Here is a 22,824-nt window from a genome sequence, read left to right as displayed (position 1 = left end):
ATGAAAGTGGTCCTTCACAAACTTCACCCTAAACGCTTTCTTCTTTTGTACATTCTCAGAGCACATTTTTCTTTAAGCAGACTCCCCACTGAGTGTGAAGCCTGATGTGGGGCCCTGAGATCATGACCTGAGCTGAAACTATGAGTTGGATGCTGACTGTACCACCCGGACACCTCAAGATTTTATTTTTTAAGTGATCTCTGCAACCAACGTGGGGCTTGAATCTACTACCATGATGAGATGAAGATTCACATACTTTTCTGACTGAGCCAGCCAGGCGCCCCCTCACAGCACTATTCATTTTAAACACATGCTCCACAGGCTTGCTGTGTCTCACTGAACTTCCATCTCTAAAGATCTTCAGGGAGACAGGTTTGTACCAGGAACCTTCTGCTCCTGGGGTTTATAGGCTGTGCTTGCCTTCCTCCAACCCATGCAGAGGGTATCTGAAAGGTGGTCACGTTTTCACAACAAAAGCAGACCCCATACTTTTAGAATTTAATGAATTAATAAAGTGGTTTAAGAGTGGGAGCTGTGGAGACACACCTAGAAAACCCCAAGTTGGCAGGCCTATTTTAATCCTCATGAGCAGTTAAACATACAGTTCACTGTTTTTGGAATTATTAAAACCTGAAATCATTCTCTACAAAGCAGCCTACAAGAGCTTTTGATAATTAAATGTTACCTCCCTGCTTCAAGTCCTCACTGCAATCAGAATAAACTCCCAACTCCTCACCAAGGTCCACAACACCAGGTCCTCCCTCTGCCTATTGCCCTAACCTCTCTGCTGCCACCGCTCTCCTCCCCAAGACCTCCCAGGCTTCACTCACATCCCTTCTGTCCCTTTGTGCTAGCCATGTCTACAGACCTCTGCACACATGACTCATTTCTGTCCTTATTTTGGCAGGGGATCAAATGTCCCTTCTTCAGAGAAGCCTCCACTAAGACCACCCTACCTAGGGTGGCACTCACTCCCTAATGGTCACTCTCACAGTCATCCTGTTTTGGTTCTTTTTAGTGCTCGACATTATTGACATTATCTTCAACCCATTAGCCTACTGAGACCAGTAATGGTGGCCGAGGCACTGCAGACACTCTTGTTTCTGAACAAATGGATGAAATGAAAACTTACATGCCCTACAGGCACTCTCATTGCAGATATTACACAAGATCTCGATTTATATACGTGGAAAGGAAACACAGTTCAATAGGAACAAAGAAATAGTTTGCCATATTTATTGTGGTAGCCAACCTCACGCCTGCCTGTGCTATACAGGATGCAGGGGTAATCCAGAAGCCCATACATTTCAAAGGGATTCTGTTCCTAAGAAACCACGTTACCTAAGCTAGCTCAGAAGGGCATTTAGCTTAAAATACAGCAAAACCATTTTATGTAATGAAATAGCAAAGAAAAAACTTCTATTCAATTATTAGTAAAACTGAAACATTTAGGATCCCTGGGTGGCGCAGCGGTTTGGCGCCTGCCTTTGGCCCAGGGCGCGATCCTGGAGACCCGGGATCGAATCCCACGTCGGGCTCCCGGTGCATGGAGCCTGCTTCTCCCTCTGCCTATGTCTCTGCCTCTCTCTCTTTCTCTCTCTGTGACTATCATAAATAAATTAAAAAAAATTTAAAAAAAAAATTAAAAAAAAAACTGAAACATTTAAAGGAGTAAGAAAATTCTCATTTACGCTGACTGCTATCGCTTGAAGCAAAAGAAGTTGAACTAGAAAGAAAAAAGAGAGAAGAAACTTCTTTTGGGCTTCAGAAGAGAACTTCTAGGCCCTCTGGTGGGCTTTTGATATACTTCTGTAGGCCATTGGGGTCTTCTGCCTTATAAGTGCAAAGAAGGAAGGAAGAAGGCAGAAGGTAATTTTTTCTAAAGATTAATGGGCAAGAGTTGCAAGGGATTAAAAGGATTTTTACACCTTTTCCAAAGTAGAACTGGACTAAAAATAGTGAAAGAAAGGGGTTAAGTGTGGTATACGTAAGTCCCTCAACCTCCCCCCAAAAGAGGAGGGCAGGACACACGGGACAGGACAGCTGCCTGCAGCGGTGCCAGGTGGGGTCTAAGGGAGTGAAAGGATGGGGACAAGACGTCAGGAATCATCACAGGAAACGTAGGGAAGTTACATTCAATAAGAGCATGACATTATGTACAACAGTGGAGTTTCAGATAAACAAGTGGACTACGTTTTTAAAAAATAGTAATTAGGGATCCCTGGGTGGCGCAGGGGTTTGGCGCCTGCCTTTGGCTCAGGGCGCGATCCTGGAGACCCGGGATCGAATCCCATATCGGGCTCCCGGTGCATGGAGCCTGCTTCTCCCTCTGCCTGTGTCTCTGCCTCTCTCTCTCTCTCTCTCTGTGTGACTATCATAAATAAATAAATTTAAAAAAAAATAGTAATTACTGGTACAGATCGAAGAGTTCCTTGTTTGCATCACGGAGGGCAGAAATTATTTGACAGGTTAAATTAACATTTGACTTTTTGAAAACACAATCATTCTGGCAAAGCAGACAGTGTACCCAACCCAAACCACAATGCAGCTTGACAGCAAACTCTCATTTTCACGAGTAACTGGGACACCTGAATTTAAAACCCTAGTCTTTAGGGAGCAAACTGGCTTTCTCAATCTAGCTTGGTCCCAGGGGAAGGAGACTATCCATTAGCAAAGGCAGGACTGCAGAGAAGCTGAGTCTCCCCTGGGTCCCTCCTCCCTGGTTCTCTCCCCCAAGGGGAGATCATTAATTATTTAAATTAAGAAAGGACAGGAAGACTACATTCGCTGACATGACACAGCGGGAGGTTTTTTTTTTTTTTCCTGTTTCCATTAAAAACTAGAATTACTAAACAACTAGTGTTGAAATTTTCATATTCATCCTAGCAAACAAATCCCACTGCTCATGATGTTTTCAGCACTGGTTCCAGCAATTTCTGGTTTTCAGGGACATCATCGTGGTCCTCTGAAGCAGCAGCTTGGCTCTTAGCTAGAGCTTTTGTGCAGCTACAAGAGGCACTGGTGAAGTACAAATGATGTTCTTTACTTGATCATTTTCCTCTCGTTATAACGTCCCACATTTAGTTTGCCCTTTGCACGATCGAATTCAGACTCGGAAACACTAGTTACTTCCTGAAGGTGCTTCAGCAACAACTGTGCTCTTTCTCAATAGGCTCATAAATTTGTACAACTCGAGGAGGACCTCAAATTCCAGATCAACTCTCTGGAGAAAGGTTGAATGAAAACAACACAGGAGTGATTTGAAATGAACTGAAAGGCAGAGGGCATAGCCAGATGTGTGTTATCAACACAAAGAGAGGCATGGATCACTCCTTTTATGGCAGTAACATGGTACTAAGAAGGTGAAAACTACATCCCAATGTCCTACAGTTAACTTCCAAATACTTTTCAGCTAGGCTGAAAACCATCCTAACTTTAAAAATCCTACAGATCATTTTTAATAAGTTTCTTCTAAACTTTTACCAGGTATAAACACAGCATTTATGTATTTCTTGCCAAGGGTAACATGGCCCAGTAAGCTCCTTCACCCAGTATTTTCACTACAGAAGATATACCTGCAAGGTTGTTGATTAATCTCTCATACTTGTGATTACTGCAAAACAGGCACTGTGTGTAAAACATTTTAGAGCTTTCAGATTAATTTTGAAGTAGTTTTCATGATTATTCTAAGAAAACCCAGGACTTTTATATATTACCTCCACCCACCCCCATCCCCCTCGACCCCAACCAGCATTCTTGGAACAGCTGACACAGTACTTGTTCATTGGGACCATAATGGGAAGGAGTAGTTTTCAATCTATCAACTCGTCTGTCAAGTCATTTGGCACAAGGGTCCATTGGGAACAATGTAATGAATCTGGGACACAATCCGTTCTGACGTCTGCCTTCCTTTTCACCTCAAATCCTCAACATCACCTTATGGGACCCTCAAGTCCACATATATAAGCTAACAGTCTAGCTTCAAAGCTTCACTGGTATTGACACTGATGATCATCTCCCTGCCACCTCGCGCGCATACCTGAAAACACTGGCTGGGGACCCCTTCCAGATGACTCCGCCCCCAACACCTGCAACCTCCCACATACCAATCATAAGCAGGACGGTATACTCTCCCAGTGCCCCCTCCTTTTTAAAAAGATTTATTTGAGAGAGAGACAGAGCACAAGGGGTGGGGAGGAGCAGGAAGAGAGGGAGGAGCAGGAAGAGAGGGAGAAGCAATCTCTCCTCTGAGCAAGGAGCCCAACATGGGGCTCAATCCCAGGACCCTGGGATCATGACCTGAGCTGAAGGCACTCCACCGACTGAGCCACCCAGATGCACCTCTCCCAGGGCCCTTACTTTCTGACTCCTATCCAGGACATCTCTGGAAGCAGTACCTTCACACCAGGGGCTGTAACCCACTAGGTCGTGAAATTACTATACTGAGCTATGACCAGCACTGTTTTGAAAGAAAGAACACTGTAGTGGATTGCAAATAATAAAGTTAGGAAACTTTTCTTTCAGTTACACAAACATTTATGACTGGGTCACAATACAAAAAGGGTTTCTCTGTCACAAAGGTCAGAAAAATACTACTCTAAATGATCAAATCCTGAATTTCCAATCTCCACCATGTTTCACTTCCTTGCCTATCACTTTAAGTGCCAAGATAAATCACTGCCCTCTACTCTCTTGTCTACCTTCAATTTCCTCTCTCTGGGCTCCTTGAAAAACCCTCTGATCTTAATCAAATCATTTGCCTTTGGAGTGCCTGTTGAGCTCAGCTGCAGAAAAATTCTGCAACCACGTCGGTGAACAACTATTTTCCATCTACTGTCTTTCGGCCTCCCCCTGCCCCCCACCATCCTGTCCTATGGCCTCAGGAATCCTCTCTGGAGCCCTCTTTCCTCCTGCAGTAGTGAAAATATGTTCCCAGCAGCAACCCAGGGTAACCTACTACAAATGCACATTCTTGAGCCCCAAGCAAACCTACTGGGAATATTAACCAGCTCCACCCCATTTTGCCACACACTAATGCTTAAGAAGAACAGTCCTCAGGAAACAAATTCAAATTTAACTCATCACCCTAAGTCACCTTTCTCTTCCAGCCTCTAGGATATCCCCAAATCTTCTAACTCCTTCCAACAGCTCAGATCCTAAATATTTAAAGAATATGTAAGATGAGCCAGAGCTAGGGGACATAGCTATATGTATGAGGTGGTGCCTAACCTCAGAGGTCACCTGCCGTGACCACCTCTTCTTCCCACACATGCTATTCTGGCCCCTTGTGTCCTGGATCCTATTCCCTCCCAGTCTCCTCCAAATCCTCCTCCTGAAATAGCTGTGAACACATTCTTAGTTTCTCTACTCCTTACTCCATTCCTTATGGTTGGGTTAATGGTGCCTCTGAAACATTTCAATACGTACAGGCCAAGGAGAGAGGCCTGGAACCGACCCTCCTGAGTTCACCTTCAGAGGAAGCAGAACCCTGTGCACACCTGGATTTCAGAATTCTGACCCCACAGCTGTGAGATGGTAAAGGTCTGTCCTTCTAACCCCCCACCTGCCATTTGTGGTGCTTTGTTACAGCTGCCCCAGGAAATTCCTTTCATTTTTAAACAACTTTATTAAGACAGAATTCATATACTATATAACTTAACCACTTAAAGAGCTCAATTAAGTCTTTAGTATATTGACAGAGCTGTGCCATCACCATTGCAACCAATTTTAGAACATTTTTATCACTCCAAAAAGAAACCCCAACCCTTTTGTCCATCACTTCCACTTCCCTGTGTGCTCCCTAGTCCCACTGAGCCACCTTCTGTGTCTGTTATTCAAAATAACTCAAAAGGAACCCAACAAAAGAGCCGAGAGATTTAGAACAGACACTTTACAAAAGATCTGTGAATTACCAACAGGTAAAGGAAAGGATGCTCAATATCATTAGTCACTGGGACAACTCAAATAACACCATGACCTACCCACATTAGCCATGGCTGAAGTTAAAAAGTTCGAGGATACTGAGCACTGAAGTGTAAAATGGTACGAACGTTATCAGAAACAGTTTGGTAGTTTCCAACAAAATTACATACTTAACATCTATGTGGCCTGTGCAGTGCCATGCCTAGGTATCTACTCAAGAAAAATGATCTCATGTCCACAGAGACATAACAAATGCTTCTCACAGTTTTATTCTTAGCAGTTAAGTACTGGAACAATGATAGGTGATAGGAGAACCAGATCATGCCACATCCATACAATGGAATACTACTCAGCAATAAAAAAAAAAAAAAACAAACTACACATGTGACAACCGGACGACTCTCAAAAACATTATGCTTTTTGAAAGAAGCCAGGCAAAAAGAGTATTTACTGTATGATTCTATTTATATGACATTTTAGAACAAGAAAGCTAACCCAGGGCAGCCTGGGTGGCTCAGCAGTTTAGTGCTGCCTTCAGCCCAGGGTGTGATCCTGGAGACCTGGGATCTAGTCCCACATCAGGCTCCCTGCATGGACCCTGCTTCTTCCTCTGCTTGTGTCTCTGCCTCTGTCTGTCTCTCTGTGTCTATCATGAATAAATAAATAAAATCTTTAAAAAAAAAAAAAGAAAGAAAGAAAGCTAATCTATGGCAATGGGAAGCAGCCCGATGCTTGCCTGGGAGTGGGGATGGGGTATGAGGGAATATTTTGGGCTGGCAGAAATGTTTTGTATTTTGGACTAATAGTTGCACAGTGAATAAATCTAACCAAAACTCATATAACTTTCTACTAAAATGCCTCATACACTACTATATGTAAATTATACAGCAATAAAAGTTGATTTTTTAAAAAAGTATAAAAGAGAGGAAGACATATACTACTTTTCACTAAGTGGAACAGGATGGTGATTAGCTATGTTACTGCAGGCAGTTTTCCTGAGTCTGTTTTCCTTGACTGTAAACTAGAGATAATTACAGTACCTACCTTATAGATGACTGTGAGGTTTAAATGAAAGTATTTGTGGAAGACTGGTATGTAGTAAGTCCTCATTAAATGTCCCTATTAGTAGTAGTATTATCAACTGCTCTTAAGACTAAAATAATCAGCTTGGGATAAAAGTGCATTCAATAATTACATCTAATAAATTAATCTCTAATCTAAGAAAATGACATCTATTAATCACTATTCCAGCTAACGCCTCAAAATAACAGGACAGGGGCCCCTAGCTAGCTCAGTTGGTGGAGCATGAGACTCTTGAGCCCAACACTGGGTGTGGAGATTACTTAAAAAAAAAAAAAATTAAAAAAAAAATAACATGATAAAGAAATCAGTAAGTATAAAAATACACCCCTTTAAAGCAGTAAATTACCAACTGCTTGGGTATCCACTGTTGCACAATAGACCACCCCAAAACTTAGTGGCTAATACCAATAGCCATGTAATCTGTTCTCGAATTCCACAAGCAAGGCTGGGTTCAGCTGGGCCCTCTGCTTGCCTGGTAACCGGTCACCGCCTGGTAGCTGGGGGCTAGCCTCCACTGGGACCATGGGGTCTTCCACCTTCCACATGTCCTCCTCTCCTGGCACGTCCTTGTGTGTTACATGTAGCTCCAGAGAACACAAAAGCAGAAGCCACTGACTTCTTAAGGAGTAAAGCCTGGTACCAGCACGTCGTCATCTCTGCAGCATTCTGCCAATTTGAGAGTGTCCCAGGGACAGGGCATGGGTACCAAGAAGGGGTTTCTCTGGTTATCACCAATAGAAGGGACAGCAATGAAACCACCTGGTTTGCAAACAGCAGCAAGTCTGCAGAATCACCTGGGGCTGTAAATGGACCGCAACTTGAACATATAATCCTCGTTATTACAAGGGCTAGAATAACAATGAACCGTGTGAAGGTTCAACAGTGTGCTTCTTACGTGATATGCAATATCAGTAAGTAATATGCAACATGCAATGCCAGTTATATGCTTACTGTAACTACTGCACCCACTTCAGGGTCACCACGGTAGCCTTTTAAAAAAATACACTTACCTCACCATTCTAACCTTATTTTATTATTCTTAAAGATTTCATTTATTTATTTGAGAGAGAGACCACATGCAAGAGTGCATGAGTAGGGGGGAGGGGCAGATGGGGGGTGGGGGAGGGGGAGAGGGGGAGAGAGAGAGAGAGAGAGAGAGAGAGAGAGAGAGAGAGAGAGAGAAAAGGATAAGCAGATTCCCCACTGAGTGGGAAGCCCAACGAGGGGCTCAATCCCAGGACCCAGGGATCAAGACCTGAGCCAAAGGCGGCAGATGCCTGACCCATTAAGCCACCCAGGCATCCCCACCATTCTAATTTTAAAGGGGGTAAGGAGTTCTTGTGCGTTCTGTTCGCTATGATTCTAAGATGCATACCCCATCCCCTCAACATCCCCATCAGAGCCAGATGAAGGCATGTGATGCAGACAATCCACAATTTAATTGTTCACTAGAACTTACAAGCCAGACACTCCTAAGAGTCTGTAAAACATTTCCATATGAATTACTTCATTTGTTCCTGTGAGTTAACCAGGGCTGACATCATCTCATTCTTTCTCACACCCCCTTCCCAATTTTTAAAAATAGATGCTAGGTGAGAAAAAAATGAAGGTACAATTATTATTACAACAAAGGCAAGATAGAATGACCAAGCAAGATTGGTTCATAAAATTATTACTCATTCAAATACTTCCTGGATGCCTACTATTGCCAAGCATGATGCTACCAGATGTATGCCACTGAGAATATAAGAGGTAAGTTTATATTAAAACATAAAGATCTGAGCTACAGAAATGAAGAATTTTACTAACTGTCAGGGTTATTAAACTAAAAGAAAAACAAAATTCTGCCAAAAAAGCCTATGGAACTATCTCCCTGCAGAGTTTTAAAACAGGAGATCCATTTCCATGGGATGATCAGAGACACAGACGAGCTGGAAGGCAGGGGGCAGACCTGATAACTGCAGGAAATTCAATGTTTGGCAACAATGAAGAATGAATTTTGCTATATATGTGGCCAAAACTGGGGAGAAGGCAGGGGTTCAGGGTGGAAAAGAGAGAAGACGAGATAAATTCTCAAATTATAACATAATCTTTAACGTATTAAAGAACATGAAGTTCAAGACTCATCAAAACTTAGTAATAACAAAAAATTAAGGAAATGAAATGAGACCTAGCATGAATAATTATTAAAAATTATTTCTTCAAAAGGTCAAGAATCTACAACAATCCATTTATGATCACTAATTTCTTCCTTGCTCTTCCTCTCAGCAGCTGGACATGTACAGTGAACGCCCGAAACATGGTTGGCCCTGACATGTGTCCTACACAGTGTAAAACTTACACAAGATTTTGAAAGCTTGGCATAAAAGAAGTAATAATATCAAAAATATTCAATATATATTGAAATAATATTTTGGACATATGGGGCTAAATTAAACATTTACTTCAATTATTTCAACTTTCTTTTTATTTGCTTAATGTGGTTAGTGGAAAAATTTTAAATTCCCTATGTAGCTTACATTCTATTCCCGTTAGATAATGCTGCTCTACACTATGGTTTAAGGGTATAGGAACATCCTACTTGTATAAACTTAGCTGCCTACCAAAAAGACTTCCACAGAAGTTTGAGAAATGGAAGGTATGTCCATCTTGGGTACAGTCCAGTTTTTTAGGATAATAGTCATCCAGAAACATGGTCAGATTTTTATTTTATAGAAACACATTCACACATTTTGGTAGCAGTTATATAGAATGAAAAAGTCTAGGGGCACCTGAGTGCCTCAGTCAGTTAAGAGCCCACCTCTTGATCTCAGCTCAGGTCTTGTTCTCAAGTATATGAGTTCAAGCCCCTCATTGGGCTCCACAGTGGGCGTGGAGTCTACTTAAAAAGGGGGGGGGCAGCCCACATGGCTCAGCGGTTTAGCGCCACCTTCAGCCCAGGGCCTGATCCTGGAGACCTGGGATCGAGTCCCACATCAGGCTTCCTGCATGGAGCCTGCTTCTCCCTCTGCCTGTGCCTCTGCCTTTCTCTGTCTCTGTCTCTCTCATGAATAAATAAATAAAATCTTAAAAAAAAAAAAAAGTCTTGAGATGAAGCCCAGCTCCCCATCCCCCCAAAGCAAGGAACACCCTTGTAGATGGACACGAATCCTTACCACCCCTGCCTGGTGGAGAGAGCAGGAATGTATGGGGCCAGGTTCATCTTATAACCTCCTGTTTCCAAGGCAGTAGGGAAACAGCCCCACAGCATGTAGGTGTGTTGGGTGACCTGAGGACCCAGGAGCAGCATACCTTCAGAGTCCCAAATGCAGGCACAGCCACCTATCTCTAGGACCATGGGAACCATGCGGGGGCCTAACAGGGCCTCAGCAGCCAGAAAGCAAGGTGAGTATTGCAAATCTGGCAGGTACATAAATGAATCTGGCCCATCCTCTGGTCCTGGTCTCCCCTTCTCCCTTTAGCCAATGGCACCATTACCCAATGAAGGGCCTCGTGCAAACTGCCCAAAAGTTATTCTTTTTTTTTTTAATTTTTATTTACTTATGATAGTCAGAGAGAGAGAGAGAGAGAGAGAGAGAGAGAGAGAGAGAGAGAGAGGCAGAGACATAGGCAGAGGGAGAAGCAGGCTCCATGCACCGGGAGCCCGACGTGGGATTCGATCCCAGGTCTCCAAGATCGCGCCCTGGGCCAAAGGCAGGCGCTAAACCGCTGCGCCACCCAGGGATCCCCCAAAAGTTATTCTTAACCTCTCCCACACCACAGTCTTGGCAATTCCCCCCTCATCACTTCCCAACTGTGTCATGTCATCCTGCCTGTACCTGACCAGTCCCTGGCACCCTGTCTGGTGAACTCCAGCATGTGGCTGGGCTCGGCACTTCCATTCCCTGACTGCCCCATCCACCTCAGAGAGCCGTGGGAGGGATCTCCTGGAGGGGACAGAACAGGAGGATCAGCAAACTACAAACCAGGGGCCCGATGTAGCCAGTCTGTTTTTGTACAGCCTATGAACGACACATGGTTTTTCCATTTTCAACTGGTTGAAAAAAAAAATCAGTAATACTGAAGTAATGCTTCACAATATGAAAAATTAGATGAAATTCAAATGTCAGTGTCTGTAAATAAGGCTTTACTAGCACACGGCTACACTCATTTACGCACTGTCTCCAGCTGCTTGTGTGCTCCAAAAGGCAGGAGCACAGCTGACTCTTAAACGTGGGTTTGAACTGTGCAGGTCCACTTACATGCAGATTTTTTTTTTCTGATAAATACACCACACTATTATATGATTTCTTTTTTTATTAATTTTTATTTATTTATGATAGTCAGAGAGAGAGAGAGAGAGAGAGAGAGAGAGAGGCAGAGACACAGGCAGAGAGAAAAGCAGGCTCCATGCACTGGGAGCCCGATGTGGGATTCGATCCCTGGTCTCCAGGATCGCGCCCTGGGCCAAAGGCAGGCACTAAACCGCTGCACCACCCAGGGATCCCCTACACCACACTATTATAAATGTATTTGTGCTTCCTTATGATTTTCTCAGTAACATTTGCTTTTCACTGGCTCACTTTACTGTAACAATAGAGTATAGAGTATATATAGAGTATGTATATTTACAGAAAACGTTTGTCAATCCTGGTGTAGAAGATCACCTTACCTGTTGCTTAAAACTCATCAGTGACCTTCTTCTGTTTCTAGGGAAAAGTCTGAAACTTTGACCAAGGCCTATGAGGCTGTTCTTGATAGACAGCACACAGATAAATCTCATGTGACCTCTTTGCTTACTCCCATCTTACTCTTCTCTGCCTCGTTCACCATTCCCAGATCCAGCCACTGCACCAAGCTCCCACCCATCTTTTGGGGAGCTCTGCCTATGTCACTCCTGTTGACTAAAACTCTGCCCTTCTTCCTCTGCCCCACTCAACCCCCACTCTCTGCCTGGTTAACTCCAGCTTTTTTTTTTTTTTTTTCAGATTTTATTTATTCATTTGACAGAGAGAGAGAGAGCTAGACAGATATCACAAATAGGAGGAGAGGGAGGGGGAGAAGCAGACTCCCAGCTGAGCAGAGGACCTGCTGTGGGGCTGGATCCCAGGATCATGACCTGAGCTGAAGGCAGACACCTAACAGACTGAGCCACCCAGGCAGCCCTGGCTAACTGCAGCTTAATTTTTTTTAATTAATTTATTTTTTTTAACATTTTATTTATTTATTCATGAGAGACACAGAGGCAGAGAGAGAGGCAGAGGAAGAAGTTGGCTCCTCAAAGAGAACCATTGAGGCACCCAGGTGTCCCTAACTCCAGCTTTAGTGACAGTTCTTTAGGGATTACTCTCTATGCCCACCCATAGTTACAGGAGCTCTCCCCTCCATTACTTCTCTCAAAGCATTTATCCCAATTGTTTTTTTTAAATTATTTATTTATCTATCTATCTATCTATCTATTTATTTATGATAGTCACACACACACACACACACACAGAGAGAGAGAGAGAGAGAGAGAGAGAGGCAGAGAGAGAGAGAGAGAGAGAGGCAGAGACACAGGCAGAGGGAGAAGCAGGCTCCATGCACCGGGAGCCTGACGTGGGATTCGATCCCGGGTCTCCAGGATCGCGCCCTGGGCCAAAGGCAGGCGCCAAACCGCTGCGCCACCCAGGGATCCCCCAATTGTTTTAAATAATAATCCGTATAGTGGCCGAATTAAGAGTATTGGCTCTGGAAAATTCAGATCCTGGTTCAGCTACTTACTAAATGTTTGATCTTGGGCAAATCACTTAAATTTTGTGGCTCAGTTTCCTCACCTATTAAACAGGCATCATCACCATCACCACCATCATCATCACTACATCACAGAGTTTTAAGGGCACCCCATAGCACTAATGCTTTAAAAACCACCACCATTATTGCTAGTAGCAGTACTGTCTCCTGCGGCTCCATCACTAGATGAAGCTCTCTGAGGTCAAGGATCAGGAATGCCTCTGCCTCTGTGACCATGTACACAGTATCTGGCATATAGTAAGAACTGACTGGAATATGACACTTAATCCACACAGTGTCTTCTTCAACCAGGCATTTTAAGCAACTCAATCTTTAGGGGGACTGAAGTCCTCTGGAGAGCTAACGGAAGCCAACTCTTTCCCCAGAAAATATGCCCATGATTTCAGGGAAAGCTCATGAACTCCAAGAACCACTACTCTAAGTTGGCAATGCTCCTTAACATGTGACACCCAGCACTGCAGAGACTGCTCTACTTGTGGCTCAGAATGAGCGTTGGTTAACATTTTAGCCCAGAAAATCAACCCAGGTCCTCAATCTGTAACACTCAGGAAACCATTTCTGAAACAGAAGCATAAGACTTCACATTTCTTTCTTTTTTTTTAAAGATACATTTGGGGAGGGGGGAGGAGTGTGTGTGCAAGCATGCACGTGGGGAAAGAGAATCCTGAGGTGGACTCTATGCTGAGCAAAGCCAGATGTGGGTCTCGATCCCAGGACCCTGAGATCATGACCTGAGCTGAAACCAAGAATTGGGCGCTCAGACTGAGCCACTCAGGTATCCCAAGACTTGACATTTCTGATCATCCTTCCCTCCAGTAGCCATCTCAGTAATGTTTTGGTCCATGCATTCCAGCCCCTGGCACACTCAAGGCCATACTAGCCTGGGGCGAGATTCACCCTATGATATATAGTTCTTGCCAGGCAGGCAGACCAGAGATTCCAGTGTTTTCCCACTTCCCCTCCTGCCACAGAGCCTCACACCTTACCTATGTGTCCAGTTTGCCAAGGTCATCTTGAGTCCTCTTCCCACTGATGTTAGCCACTGTGGTTGAATTTTGCCACTTATGTTTTTGACCCAGCCACCTACACAAGTTATGAACAATAAAAAGAACCTATACTTTAAAATACCTTTGAAAACAAGCAGGTATGCCTGGGTGGCTCAGTTGGTTAAGCATCTGCCTTTGGCTCAGGTCATGATCTTAGGGTCCTGGGATTGAGCCCCTGCGTTGGGCTCCCTGCTTAGTAGGGAGCCTGCTTCTCCCTCTCCTCCTGCTCCTGCTCTATTTCTAATAAATAACATCTTTAAAAAAAAAAAAAAAGATCTGAAAACGAGCAAACTATTGGCTTGATGCATTAAAATCTAATACAAGCCTTAGAAAAGCATTTTCATTTCATAAAATTACATTAACTGTGAGAGCCAGTATTTTCATCTCCATGTGCACAAATTATTTACCGTGACACCGTAGAGCTAACATTCAACTTTTGATCTTGCAAGAAACAGGATCACATATCTTGTTAAACTACCACTTTCTGTTTCAAAAGTCCCTAAGGAGTCTTTCTGCAGCCAAGTAAGTCCAACTGAAAAGGAAATAGAGGAGGGGGAACCAGGAAGTAAGGGGGACTCCAACCAACCAAGGACATAAGGGAGTTAACTTTATTAGGGTCCTCAAACGGCCCTTTCACCTGCCCACAGAGTGCCAGATTTCTGCTTCTAGTTCTTCTGTTCTAAATCTCAATTCAGACTTCAAATTCCAATGTCCTATATGGAACTCTATTTTACCAGATGCCCAATATACATTTATGAATATTAAAATACTAAAATAGTATTCCATGACCTCTGTGTTTGAGATGTTAAACTGCATTTCCAATTCAAGCCAGCAGTTCATGATAGAGGTCCCCACCAGTTTGCACTGTGACTATGAGGTTAAGAGACAGACTGTGAAGACTCTATTACTTAAGGCTTACTTCGGTACTTTATGATAAAGTTCCATAACTAAGAATAAAGGTTCTCTCAAGGGTGACCGCTAAAGATTTCAGATTGGTTCAACTTGCACAATATCATGTCCAAATTCAGTTCTAACTTATTCAAATCCACTCAGGACGGTTTTAAAGCCGTTCGTGTCTTATTCTAGATCTCTCTCTTTTTTTTTTAAGATTTTATTTATTTATTCATGATAGTCACAGCGAGAGAGAGAGAGAGAGAGAGAGAGAGAGAGAGAGAGAGAGAGAGAGGCAGAGACACAGGCAGAGGGAGAAGCAGGCTCCATGCAGGGAGCCTGACACGGGATTCGATCCCGGGTCTCCAGGATCGCGCCCTGGGCCAAAGGCAAGTGCCAAGCCGTTGCGCCACCCAGGGATCCCTTATTCTAGATCTTTCTCATTTTGTGATCAACACGGCTGTCGGGACTTAAGTACCCCAGTGCTCCCGATTCTGATGCTTGTGTTGGAAAACCGTGTTATTAGCAAATAGGTCCTGATACGCTGCCATCCTTGGCAATTCTTACTAATCTCTGGGAGCCTTGCCATTACCAGGTCAAAAGACAACATGCGCCCCACACTGTGCCACAATCAGAGGCCAAAGCAACTGGCTTTACCCTTAGTGCTTACTACTCTGGAAGGCATGTCTTGAAGCTCCTGCAAGGTGCTGCTTCATCTGGCCCCTGACCACCTCCAACTTCATTTCCTACCCCCACCACGTTCTCTGCTAGTCACCCTGCCTCCTCACCATACCTCTCCTACCAGGGGACAGAGCCTCTTCTGGAAGGCTCCTCTAAGACTGTTGTAACCACGTCCCTTGAGCAGCATCCAGGATGCAGCCACTCTTGATTCAATTCTGCACAAGGGCAAGTAGAGTCTCTCCAGGTTCCACATACCATTGTTCAAGGATTCTCAGGGTGTAGATAGAGAAACTCTGGGGGAGGTCCCTTGAGACCTTTTCAGGGGGCTCATGAGGTCAAAACTATTTCCATCACAATACCAAGATATTATCTGCCTTTTCCAAGCCCTGTCCCTATTTGCACTAATGGTGCAAAAGCAATGTAGCACTCCTGGCCTGGTACCCTAAGCACACATCAAGACAGTGGTTACAAACTGTAGTGGAAAGCACTGTAGTCTTCAGGACCACACACCCACAGTAAAAAAAAAAAAAAAAAAAAAAAAAAAAACTATTTTCACTTAACAGTGTCCTTGAGGAAGCAGTTAACAATGATTAATTTTATCTTGACTCTTAAGTATGTCTTTTTAATATTGTGTGACAAAATGGGATGTGTACACAAACTGCTGCAGCATGCTGAAGTGTGATGGTTGTCTTGAAGACAAGCACACAAGCAACTGTTTGTGATCTGAAAATAGTCCCCTCTATCAGAGAACATCATTTTTACCTACAAGAATGATGGACAAACTATCATTATTTTAAACAGAGAGTATTTGGCAGGCATCTTCTTGAAGTGAAAGAAACGAGACTGTCACTTCAAGTAAAAATAGCACTGTGCCAATGATCAAATTCAAACTCTCAGGAGGAAATTAGAATTTTGGGGAATTTGCATCACTCATATATATATTTTTAATTTTTATTTATTTATGATAGTCACACAGAGAGAGAGAGAGGCAGAGACACAGGCAGAGGGAGAAGCAGGCTCCACGCACCGGGAGCCCGACATGGGACTCGATAGTCATTCAGTGCCAAACCGCTGCGCCACCCAGGGATCCCGCATCACTCATATTTACATTTTTTTTTTCTAAGGAGACTGAGATGGTGATGTCAAAAAAAAATATGATTGAGAAGTTTTTATGTTGGAAAGCCTGGGTGGTTCAGTTGGGTAAGCATCAGACTCTTGGTTTTGGCTCAGGCCATCTTGGGGTTGTGGGATAGAGCTCTGGATCTACAGGGAGACTGCTTGAGATTCTCTTTCCTGGTACCCCTCTCCTGGCTTGCTTGTGTGCACTCTCTCTCAAATAAATCTTAAAAAAAAAAAAAAAAAGTTTTGGGACACCTAGGTGGTTCTGTGGTTGACCATCTGTCTTCGGCTCAGGTCGGTGATCCTGAGGTCCTGGGATCCAGTCCCACGTCGGGCTCCCTGTGAGGATCCTGCTTCTCCCCCTCTGCCTATCTCTGCCTCTCTCTCTGTGTCTCTCATGAGTAAATAAATAAAATCTTAAAAAAAAAAAAGCCTGTATGTCAAAATGTATCAAAATGTGGAAGGATCTGAATAGCAAATCATTCTTTTAGAAATAACCAAGACACAGCATTACAAAAATCAGTCATAGGTAGAAGATCTACTCAAAGTGCAAAATAAAGCAATGGAATTCAATGTAGCAGAGTAGAAAAAATTCTTCCATATGATTTCAGGTTGCATACTACAACTAACCACCTATGGAGTTGAAACTACCACCATCACCTATGGAGTTCCGGTGATTATCAAAGAATATAAGAAATTATCTGAGGGACACCTGGTGGCTCAATGGTTGAATGTCTGCCTTTGGCTCAGGGCATGATCCCAGAGTCCAGGGATTGAGTCCCACATCAGGCTTCCTGCATGGAGCCTGCTTCTCTCTCTGCTTCACTCTCTCTTTGTCTCTCATGAATAAATAAAATCTTTTTAAAAAATTATCTGAAAAAGCTATTAAAAGATTCCTGGGCTGCCTGGGTAGCTCAGACGGTTAAGCATCTAACTTCCTGTGGGTGGTGATCTCAGGATCCTGGGATCAAGCCCCAAGTCAGGCTCTGTGCTCAGCAGGAAGTCTGCTTTTCCCTCTCCCTCTGCTTCTCCTCCTGCTCATGCACCCTTTCTCTAATAAATTAATAAAATCTTAAAAAAATACTCCTCCCTTTTCCAACTAGTTATCTGTGCAAGGCTGGATTTCCTTCATATACTGCCTTAAAATAACATATTGCAATGGAATGAATTTAGAAGCAGTATGAGAATTCAGCTGGTTTTAAAATCAGATATTTAAAGGTAATTGCAAAACTATAAAGCATCCTATCAAAATCCTAGCATTTTCCCCCTCAGAAATTGACAAGCTAGACCTAAAATTCATATGGAAATGCAAGGGACTCATAATAGCCAAAACCACCTTGAAAGACTCAAGTATGAAGACTGACACTTCCTTATTTTGAAGCTTACTACAAAATTACAGCAATCAAGACTCTAGTGTGATACAGGTGAAAGGAATAGAATCCAGAAATAAACTCATATGTATGGCCATTTGGTTTTTCACAAGGATGTCAAGATAATTCAGTAAGAATAGTCTTTAATAAAATGTGCTAAGTCAACTTGACATCCACATGCAAAAGACTAAAGTTGTACCCCATCCCCTACCATATACAAGAATTAACTCTGATATCAAACGTGTAAAAGTTAAAATTATAAAACACTTAGAAGAAAACATAGTAATAAATCTACATGGCCTCGGATCAAGCAATGGTTTTTTACACATGACACCAAAAGCACAAGTCACCGAAGAAAAAATAAACTGGACTTTATCAAAATTGAAATATTTTGCTTCAAAGGACATCATCAAGTACATGAAAAGACAACCCCACAGGATGGAAGAAATTAGGTGCAAATCTCATGTGATACCACTTCACACCTATAAGCACCACTAAAATCAAAAAGACAATTATAAGTGTTGATGAAAATGTAAAGAAACTGAAACCAATGCTCAATTGTTGGTAGGAATGTAAAATGGCACAGCTGCTGTGGAACAGTTTTAGCAGTTCCTCAAAATGTTGCACATAAGGGCGCCTAGGTGGCTCAGTTGGTTGTTTTGTCTGACTTCTGCTCAGGTCATGATCTCAGGGCCCCACCACTCAGCAGGGAGTCGGCTTGTCCCTTTCGCTCTTCCTCTGCCCCTCCCCCTGCTTGTGCTCTGTCTCTCAAATGAATAAAATCTTTAAAAAAATAAATGGTACACAGAGTCACCATATGACCCAGTAATTCCACTCCTAGGAATATACATACCCAAGAGAAATGAAAAGTTATTTCTACGCAAAAATTTCTATAGGAATTGTCATAATAGCTTTACTCATAAGAGCCAAAACGCAGAAACAACCACATGTCCATCATTTGACAAATGTATAAATAAAATGTGGTATATTCAAATAACGGTATGTGGGATCCCTGGGTGGCGCAGCGGTTTGGTGCCTGCCTTTGGCCCAGGGCGCGATCCTGGAGACCCGGGATCGAATCCCACGTCGGGCTCCCGGTGCATGGAGCCTGCTTCTCCCTCTGCCTATGTCTCTGCCTCTCTCTCTCTCTCTGTGACTATCATAAATTAAAAAAAAACAAAAAACAAACAAACAAAAAAAAAACAAATAACGGTATGTTATTTGGCCACGAAAGGGAATTACTAGTATATGCTACGACATGGATGAATCTTGAAAATATTCACATTAAATGAAAGATGCCCATCACAAAAGACCACGTATATATGATTTCATTTCTATGAAATGTCCAGAATAGGCAATTCATAGTAATAGAAAGCAGGTTAGTAGATGCCAGGAGAAGGGGTGAGTGGGAGAGTATGTCAATAGGTAGACGGTTTATCTAGGGGTGACGAAGGTTATTATGAATAGACATAACCCACCTGGACATCAAAATAACATCCGTCACTGAAGTATCATAATCACATTTTTTTTTTTAAAGATTTTATTTACTCATGAGAGATAGAAAGAGAGAGAGAGAGAGAGGCAGAGACACAAGCAGGCTCCATGCAGGGAGCCCGACGTGGGACTCGATCCCTGGTCTCCAGGATCACGCCCTGGGCTGCAGGCGGCACTAAACCACTGCGCCACCAGGGCTGCCCTCAAAATCACAAATGTAAGCTCTGACTATCCTCTTGTATAAAACAAATGGCCACCATCACCCAAAAAAAAGTTAATTTCAAGCTTCAACAGAAGGTGGCCACTACAGGACTTCTCTACCCAAAGGTACAATGAGTGCCTGAACACACAACTTCACATGCTAATAGATTTTCATAAATGGCAAAGAATGTTTTACCTTTAACATTTTCAATGATGTGTCAGGAAAAAGACACTAAATCAGAATATAATTGGATTGTATTTTATTGGGAACAAATCTAATGATTTTTTTCCCCTATGAAGTATCCAACTAAAAGGTGCATCTTCTTTACTACCTAAAACATTTTGACAAGGTAATAATTTGAGTTACTTTTGAACTTTTACCAAACCACACAGTTGTTTCATTTTCTCTTTTATAATTTTACATTCCTCTCCCTTTTGTTAACCTCAGAGACTTTTATAGGACAAAAAAATCTTTTGATTATGGTCTGATGGTAAATCAGATTATCAAAACTCTCTGCAGAAGATTCTGGCAAAGGATGTACCAGATTTTATTTAAAGATCGCTACCTGACACTACATTTTTTTTAACTTGATTAAGTGAGTTACCTCCTATCATGGGACTACTTGTTTGTATTAGAAACAATGGACGTAGGGGAGTGTGATCATTTGCCACTACGAAAACAATTAATACAAAGCATTTCCAGAAAGCCAGACTGCGTTATAGGTGACGTGTCCTTAAAAGCTTAACACTGTAAATAACCGGAAAAGTACTTCAGGAAAAAGGGTTGTACAAATTACCTGAGAATTTTATACTCCTCGGTGGTAGTTTTATCAATGTTTTAAAAATACACAACATCTGAAAGCCAAGTAAAACCATCATAGCACTTAGTAGTTTTATCTGAAGGAAAACTATTAAAGTTTGTGACATGACAAAGGCACAATGACAAGTATCTTACTAGCCAAACCACCATAAGATAATTTAATCAAGAGAACATTCTAAGAAAGGTGTGGTTTCTAGCAGAGCCTTTTCCTACCGCTCTAAAATATATATATATATATATATATATATATATATATATATATATATATATATATATTTAAGTAATCTCTACACCTAACATGGGGCTAGAACTCACAATCCTGAGATCAAGAGTCGCACACTCTTCACCTTTAGTCAATATGACAGAATAGCCCAGCATCACAAAACAACACAACCTAGAAACACACATACTCAAACTTTTCTAGGATAAGCACCACATGCAAGCAAACGTGTCCATAAATTCTTACAAGTCTGAATACTGGATAATGCTCTAAAGAGTGGCTAGGACATTGCATCTGGGAAATACTTCCTTTTTTGATGCTGGCAAAACAAAAGACCCACAAACCACAAAGTGTCTTGGTTCCTTACAAAGGACAAAGGTAAACAACTTTAAAATCAAAGGCAAAGGTTGGGAGTAATTTAACCTCTCCAAAATACCTTTCACTTTAATCATCGCGGCACCTGAAGCAGGCTACATACAGTACTGTGACATACCGAAGCCACAAAAAAACAGGGACCAGAACTTAATGTGTATCCCACTGGAGGCCAGGTGAGCACAGTATTTCAAAAAGCAGTTTAAAATAAATGTTTGTAAAGAGAAGGCTAAGGGGTGGCCTGTCCCACCTGGGTCTTCAGGAGGATGAGGATTAGATGGAAGACAGAACAGATCTCCATGGGACATAAGGAAAACCCCAATAAAACACTAGACTTGCTTATTATGGAAGACTAGAATTACCATCTGGAGAATTTCAAGGATTATCTTTAGGACATTCTCTCAAGTTGAAAACAGGTAGCCCAGGTAGAGGTCATCTTAAACTTAATCATTGGGAGAACAGCTATCCTCAACTAGTGTGGACACTATGTATCTATGCATGTGATCGGAACTCACTCAAGAGTCAGTATATGTCCTGGATCCCCTCTTCAAAATGCCAAGGAAATAAAGAGAAGAGAGAAGCAAGAGCTGGGTGATTCAGGCCGCCAGTCAAGGTTCGATTCCACAGGGGCACTGGGCGAGAGGACTGCTGGTGATTTCTTAAAGCCTGGATGTGATGCGTGGTTACTCCAGGGCTGCAGCTGCCCAGGCCCTCACCCATTCTTCCCCCACATATATACCGAGGATTTGGGACTGCCTCACACGAGTTGTCCCTCTGACTGGGCACCCCCTACCTCTACACAAGCATCTCCCCACCTTTGATTCCCCCCCCCCCCATTCTTAGGATCCCTCCACCCCGCAGCACTTTGACGGGAGAGATGATAAAGGGATGAGTAAGCATGCCGTAGCTGATCTTGGTCAAAGAGCACAGACCCTGGCACCGGCGGTGGAAAATGGGGGTGAGGAAGCAGAGCAGAGCGCGGAGTGGGGAGCTCATCCAGTGGGTAGCAGGCAGTGACAAGCTTTCCTACGGCAGTTACTGCTGCCTCCTCCTGCAACCGCCGTGGACTCCAAACCTTCGCCCCCCCCCGCCCCCCACGACCAAGCGCCCCTTTTTCTTAGACAGTTACTTAAAACCAACACGAACACATCAACGTAATTTCTCCGGGCTTCCGGTTGTCAAAGACAATAAAGCCTCGCCCTGAAGCACGGCTAAGTTCAACGATTCTGTGTCCTCATTCGGCTTCTGCACCCGGGCCAGCCCCGGGCCAGCCCCGGCCCCACCGCCGACCACCCCGTCCGGCAAGAAGGCGACCGCCAGGGACGGCTGCAAATACACGTCGGCCTCCAAGCGGGGGAACACCCCGGCAAACTTCTGAACCACTTCAACAGCCCGGTTACAAGTGCCCGACCTTATTTTTTTCCTGAAGAAAAATAGGACACCGAGAGAAAGAAATCTCGTTTTCCCCGCCTTCCTACTTGGGTCGCCGGCCGCATCGAGGGGCTCCTGGGGGTTTCCTCGCTAGCAAGCTTGCCCTCCGCAGCCAAACGTCCCTCGGGTCCCCGGCTTTCTTTAAAACGCTCCACTTCGCCACGGACAGGAAAGCACCAAGGTGCCGTCTCCTTTGTTAAAATTCCCCGGACTTTATTTAACTGGGGGAGGAAAGGCCGCCGGCAAGACCGCGCCGGCCCTCCGCGAGGAGGTGGAGGGGGGACAGGTGCGATGGCTCCCGGCCGCGGCTGTGGCCGGGAGCGGAGCCCTCCGCCGCCCCGCACCGGCCCGCGCCTCTCCGCCCGCCCGCGGCCTCCCCGGCACGTCCTCCCGGCACGTCCT

The 22,824-nt window shown here is 43.5% G+C and overlaps 1 protein-coding gene across 1 annotated transcript in view; it reads right to left on the bottom strand.

Moving 5' to 3' along the window:
* RHEB (Ras homolog, mTORC1 binding) overlaps window positions 1-22,824 on the bottom strand; it is a 45,377-nt gene that overhangs the window by 22,136 nt on the left and 417 nt on the right. The gene's annotated exons all lie outside the window — the stretch shown is intronic.

This window comes from Nyctereutes procyonoides, unplaced genomic scaffold (genome assembly GCF_905146905.1).
Source record: "Nyctereutes procyonoides isolate TBG_1078 unplaced genomic scaffold, NYPRO_anot_genome, whole genome shotgun sequence".
NCBI classification, from domain to species: domain Eukaryota; kingdom Metazoa; phylum Chordata; class Mammalia; order Carnivora; family Canidae; genus Nyctereutes; species Nyctereutes procyonoides.
The sequence above is the reverse complement of the archived record's forward strand: the minus strand, read 5'-3'. Positions and strand labels throughout refer to the sequence as shown.